At 43.5% G+C, this 6,611-nt stretch overlaps 1 non-coding gene across 1 annotated transcript; it reads right to left on the reverse strand.

The window, feature by feature from the left end:
- Positions 1–5,951: 5,951 nt before the first annotated feature.
- Positions 5,952–6,023, reverse strand: TRNAC-GCA (transfer RNA cysteine (anticodon GCA)). Its single transcript has one exon. It is a non-coding gene; the product is annotated as a tRNA-Cys (tRNA).
- Between the last annotated feature and the right edge of the window lie 588 nt (positions 6,024–6,611).

The following is a 6,611-nucleotide window of genomic DNA, read 5'->3' on the forward strand; positions in this document are numbered from 1 at the left end:
CAGCTCAGGTGTGCTTCCTTGGAGTGCAGCATTGAGAAAGCACCAACTAGACTTGGTGGAAAGGAGTACTTTGATAGGATGACAATGCCTATCTTTGCAACAAGATGACAAATGTAGGAACCCACTCTATTCATCTACCATATTTTATCTTGTACCAACTCTTTACAATTAGGCAATGCCTCATGGAAAAGCTCAGCATCCCACATGCTGAATGTCCTGTGGGAAATTAGTGGAAGGGCCAGGATTTGCCTCCTTGATTAGTTTGTACTAGTTTTTCCCACTCATATTTGGCATGGGGTTCAGATTTGTAACCCTATATTTGCCTGTTACACTGAGATCGACGTCCTTTGCTTTGATTTATGGCACATTTTAGGGATTTTGGCTCAGAATTTCCCCTCAAGTCCTGGAACTCAAGAAAGATGGATTGTTGTTGTTCAGTTGCTAAGTCATGTCTGACTCTTTGCAACCCAGCATGGACTGCAGCATGCCAGGCTTCCCTGTCCTTCACTATCCTTCGGAGTTTGCTCAAACTCATGTCCATTGAGTAAATGATGCTATCCAACCATCTCATATTCTGTTGCCCCCTTCTCCTCCTGTCCTCAATCTTTCCCAGCATCAGGGTCTTTTCCAGTGAGTTGGCTCTTTGCGTCAGGTGGCCAGAGTATCAGAACTTCAGCCTCAGCATCAATCCTTCCAGTGAATATTCAAGGTTGATTTCCTTTAGGGTTGACTGGTTTGATCTCCTTGCTGTCCAAGGGACTCAGAAGTTTTTTCCAGATTGCCCTATGTCCAACCTTAATTAGCATCTTGCTTGGCCAGAACCTCACTAGGTTTTTGAAAAGGAACCAATACAGTATACTAATGCATATATATGGAATTTAGAAAGATGGTAACAATAACCCTGTGTACGAGACAGCAAAAGAGACACTGATGTATAGAACAGTCTTATGGACTCTGTGGGAGAGGGAGAGGGTGGGAAGATTTGGGAGAATGGCATTGAAACATGTAAAATATCATGTATGAAACGAGATGCCAGTCCAGGTTCGATGCACGATACTGGATGCTTGGGGCTAGTGCACTGGGACGACCCAGAGGGATGGTATGGGGAGGGAGGAGGGAGGAGGGTTCAGGAGGGGGAACACATGTATACCTGTGGCGGATTCATTTTGATATTTGGCAAAACTAATACAATTATGTAAAGTTCAAAAATAAAATAAAATTTTAAAAAAAGGAAATAAATAAATAAAATGATCCAAACCATGAAAAAAAAAAAAGAAAAGGAAATTTGGGCAAGTCTCTGTTTGAAGCTGTTTCACATATTATCTTTAGATTTAGTAGTTTTGGAAACATCCTTTATGCTCTGAGTGCAGGTCTGGATTTTGGGGCTCCTGTCTCTAGATGTATTTGATATGTCACCTGTGATGGGTTCCAAGACTCAAAAATACTCTGGGTTGCACGGCTTCAGTCCAAGTGCTCAGTTTCCCCTCCCCTGAGAGATGGGCTTGGCTACTGTCCATCCCCATGTGGAAGGACCAGACGAGAGCATGAAGACACTGAAGCAGCATCTGATCTCTCAGAGACTCCATCCAGCGTTTGGAGAAGAGCATGTTCTTGCCGCTTTTCCAGTCTGACTCTAAAACGACCAAGCAGATCCAGTTGACGTTCTACCTCTGGGCTATTGACTCACTCTCAACCTGTGGGAACCTGGTTCTCATTATAGATGGAAATACTCTGACTGAGGTCACCTCCAGCTGCTGACCTGACAGCGTCTTAGGAGAAAAGCACCTCTCCTTTCACTCCATGCCTTCCGCTTGCCTGCCTGGTCTCTGACAGTCATTAAAGCTCTTATAACTACTGTCCTTCACAAACACACACACATGCATGCAACTGCACACACATGTGCACTCATCTGGTGTGTCTGTGTATATTGGGTATTGCTAACAGAGAACAGTAAAGCTAGAGACTCCCTAGAATAAAGTACCCCAGTCAGTCTCTAGCTCATTACTCTGATTTATTCTGAGTGTTTGCCACTGGGGTTTGTGAGCATTGTGACAGGGAGCATTAGGACAGTGCCTGGCAGATGGTGAGTGAGCAGTGCCTGTCAGCTGGCATCAACCAGATAAAGACAGCAGAGCTCCTGGGGGTGGGGATGGAACCACAAGCCTCCTTCCTTCCTTCCTTGCCACACATCTGAGGCACCTTATTAGCTTAAACATCCCAACTGAATCAAAACAGCTCAGTTAAGAAAAGAAGAAGCTGAGACCCAGGAGCTCTGTTATTTGGCCCAAGTCACACACCTGCAATAAAGCCAGAACTAGGTCCAGGTTGTCTGAACTCCATCTGGGTCCTCATCCCGCATGTCTACCAACTTCACTTCTCCTAAAGACTGAAGTGTAGTTAATGCAGACTAAGGTTCATCTACCATTAACTATTCTGGAATTAACAGTTAATAATTATGCTCATAGATGTGATATTAATGTGGAGTTACTAACTGTATTAGCAATTGAGATAAGAGTCATGAATTAAATATTTATGGTGATTCAAATGGTCATAGTAACAGGATGGAGACTGAGATCAGCCAGAAAGTCTGCTTTTCTCAAAGCATTTCTTCTTATCAGATAGAGAGAAGAGAGGGTTTTGTGGTCACAGAAGTTTGGAAAATATACTAACTCCCTCCTGGAAATTCACCACACTCAGGAGCATATTAAAAGGCTCTGAGAAATGCTGCAGGAGAGGAATCTGTTTGTTTCTATGATTTTATTTGCCCACCAAACTGTCTTGAGAGATATTACCTGTTAAAACTCATTGAAAGTGTTTGTGAAACAAACCGCAGTAAATGGAGCTATGAGCCCGACTAGGTACATAAGCACAGGCCATCTGGGCTTTCCGGGTCCCCTGCAGCTGTGGGCTTTAACCTGCAGAGTTTACTTTATCCTAAATAGAACATAGCAGGACTTCCCTCACAGTCCAGTGGTTAAGAATCTGCCTTGCTTGTATATTTTTGAGATTAGTTGTTTGTCGGTTGCTTCATTTGCTATTATTTTATCCCATTTTGAAGGCTGTCTTTTCACCTTGCTAATAGTTTCCTTTGATGTGCAGAAGCTTTTAAGGTTAATTAGGTCCCATTTGTTTATTTTTGCTTTTATTTCCAATATTCTGGGAGGTGGGTCATAGAGGATCCTGCTGTGATATATGTCGGAGAGTGTTTTGCCTATGTTCTCCTCTAGGAGTTTTATAGTTTCTGGTCTTACGTTTAGATCTTTAATCCATTTTGAGTTTATTTTTGAGTATGGTGTTAGAAAGTGGTCTAGTTTCATTCTTTTACAAGTGGTTGACCAGATTTCCCAGCACCACTTGTTAAAGAAATTGTCTTTAATCCATTGTATATTCTTGCCTCCTTTGTCAAAGATAAGGTGTCCATATGTGCGTGGATTTATCTCTGGGCTTTCTATTTTATTCCATTGATCAATATTTCTGTCTTTGTGCCAGTACCATACTGTCTTGATAACTGTGGCTTTGTAGTAGAGCCTGAAGTCAGGTAGGTTGATTCCTCCAGTTCCATTCTTCTTTCTCAAGATCGCTTTGGCTATTCGAGGTTTTTTGTATTTCCATACAAATTGTGAAATTATTTGTTCTAGCTCTGTGAAGAATACTGTTGGTAGCTTGATAGGGATTGCATTGAATCTATAAATTGCTTTGGGTAGTATACTCATTTTCACTATATTGATTCTTCCAATCCATGAACATGAACGACCCAATCAAAAAATGGGCCAAAGAACTAAATAGACATTTCTCCAAAGAAGACATACAGATGGCTAACAAACACATGAAAAGATGCTCAACATCACTCATTATCAGAGAAATGCAAATCAAAACCACTATGAGGTACCATTTCACACCAGTCAGAATGGCTGCGATCCAAAAGTCTACAAATAATAAATGCTGGAGAGGGTGTGGAGAAAAGGGAACCCTCTTACACTGTTGGTGGGAATGCAAACTAGTACAGCCACTATGGAGAACAGTGTGGAGATTCCTTTAAAAACTGGAAATAGAACTGCCTTATGATCCAGCAATCCCACTGCTGGGCATACACACTGAGGAAACCAGAAGGGAAAGAGACACGTGTACCCCAATGTTCATCGCAGCACTGTTTATAATAGCCAGGACATGGAAGCAACCTAGATGTCCGTCATCAGATGAATGGATAAGAAAGTTGTGGTACATATACACAATGGAGTATTACTCAGCCATTAAAAAGAATACATTTGAATCAGTTCTAATGAGGTGGATGAAACTGGAGCCTATTATACAGAGTGAAGTAAGCCAGAAGGAAAAATATAAATACAGTATACTAACGCATATATATGGAATTTAGAAAGATGGTAACAATAACCCGGTGTACGAGACAGCAAAAGAGACACTGATGTATAGAACAGTCTTATGGACTCTGTGGGAGAGGGAGAGGGTGGGAAGATTTGGGAGAATGGCATTGAAACATGTAAAATATCATGTAAGAAATGAGTTGCCAGTCCAGGTTCGATGCACGATACTGGATGCTTGGGGCTAGTGCACTGGGACGACCCAGAGGGATGGTATGGGGAGGGAGGAGGGAGGAGGGTTCAGGATGGGGAACACATGTATACCTGTGGCGGATTCATTTTGATATTTGGCAAAACTAATACAATTATGTAAAGTTTAAAAATAAAATAAAATTAGAAGAAAAAAAAAAAAAAGAATCTGCCTTGCAATGCAAGGGATACCAGTCCGATCCCTGGTCCGGGACGATTCCATACCCCTGAAGCAACTAAGCCCGTGCACCACACCTACCGACCCAGCACTCTAGAGCCCATGAACCACAGCTGCTGAGCACACGCGCTGCGACTGCTGAAGCTCATGCACCCTGAGCCTGTGCTCCGCAACAAGAGGAGCCACTGCAGTGAGAAGCCCCGCACGCTGAGTGAAGAGTAGACCCTGCTCGCTGCAACTAGGGAAAGCATGCATGCAGTGGTGAAGCCCCACCACAGCCAAAAAATTAATATTACTTTATTAATATTTAAAGAATTAAAGAGAACATTGCAGAGAAAGAGGTGGGCTCTGTATAGCCTGGGGTCTTTGCCTGTTTCCTCTGCTTCAGTCAGAGAGGTTCAGCTTTTCTGTGGTTTGGATATTGATACTGTGCATAAAATAGCCATCTGCTTATTCAGCAGATAATGTCCAGCATGTGCCAGCCACGTCTGATGCACTTGGGATAAATCACTGACCAGAAACAATGGAGATTCTGACTTCACAGAACTTGGCAGAGAAAGAGGAGACAATAGATAATAAATGTGATAAGCAAGAAAATTACAGAGTATGTTCAAGGATGATCAGTACTATGGGGGAAAAAAGAAAAAATAGAGTAAGGGGGACTGGATGTGCAGGGGGCTGCAGGGGTGTCATTTGAAGTAGGGATCAAGGCCAGCCTCACTAAGAAGGTGATACTTGGACAGAGAATTGGAAGAGATAAGAGAGTAAGCCCTGCACACATCTGAAGGAAGAGCATCCAGAGAGAACAGCCAATGCAAAGGCCCTGAGGCCAAATGGAGAGCTGAGGAGAGAGTGCCAGAGATGTAATAGAGAAGCCAAAAAGGGCTGTGATCAGGGATGGGTGTGCTTATGCTCTGATGGGCACTCAAGGGCACAGAAGTAAATAAACATGTAGAAGAGACCAGGTTGGACTATTTATTGTAACTTGTGATGTACCCATCAGAATCTAATCAATAAAACAGAAATGACTTGCTTATATTTCAGAGAGAGAATTTAATGTGGGACATTAATTAAATAAGTAAAGTAGCACAGTCACATCTGACTCTTTGCAACCCCATGGATTGTAGCCTACCAGGCTCCTCAGCCCATGGAATTTTCCAGGCAAGAGTACTGGAGTGGGTTGCCATTTCCTTCTCCAGGGGACCTTCCCAACCCAGGGATTGAACCTGGGTCTCCTGCATTGCAGGCAGATGCTTTACCGTCTGAGCCACCAGGGAAGCCCTCTTCATTAATTACACAATTGATAGGAAAATTGGGGGAAACAGGGCCAATGATCAGTAATACCAGCAGACACGCCCAGCCCTCCGCTGGAGGGACGGAGGAAGCAGTGGAATGGTGCATGGGGGCTGGGCTCACATGCCAGAACCTGAAGCCCGAAAGAGCTAGATGGACAGAGGAGATGCAGTCTTGGCCAGAGACACTGCTTGAAGCTCCCTCCTTCCTTCTGCCTTTCATTCTCCTGTTAAGACTCTGCCTGGAAAATACCACCTGCAGAGATGAGCCCTTCTCCAAATAGCTACCCTAGGAATGGCTTGTGGTGTCACAAACTACCCCACAGTTCTGTGACTTAAGACACAACCATTTTTTTAAACTTTTAATTTTGTATTTGGGTGTGGCACTAGTGGTAAAGAACCCACCTGCCAACGAGGGAGCCATAAGAGATGCAGATTCAATCCCTGGGTTGGGAAGATCCCCTGGAGAAGTGCATGGCAACCCACTCCAGTACTTCTGCCTGGAGAATCCCATGGACAGAGGAGCCAGGCAGGCTACAGGCATGGATTTGTGAAGAGTAGCACATGGCTGAA

This window comes from Bos mutus, chromosome 14 (genome assembly GCF_027580195.1).
Source record: "Bos mutus isolate GX-2022 chromosome 14, NWIPB_WYAK_1.1, whole genome shotgun sequence".
Taxonomy (NCBI): Eukaryota; Metazoa; Chordata; class Mammalia; order Artiodactyla; family Bovidae; genus Bos; species Bos mutus.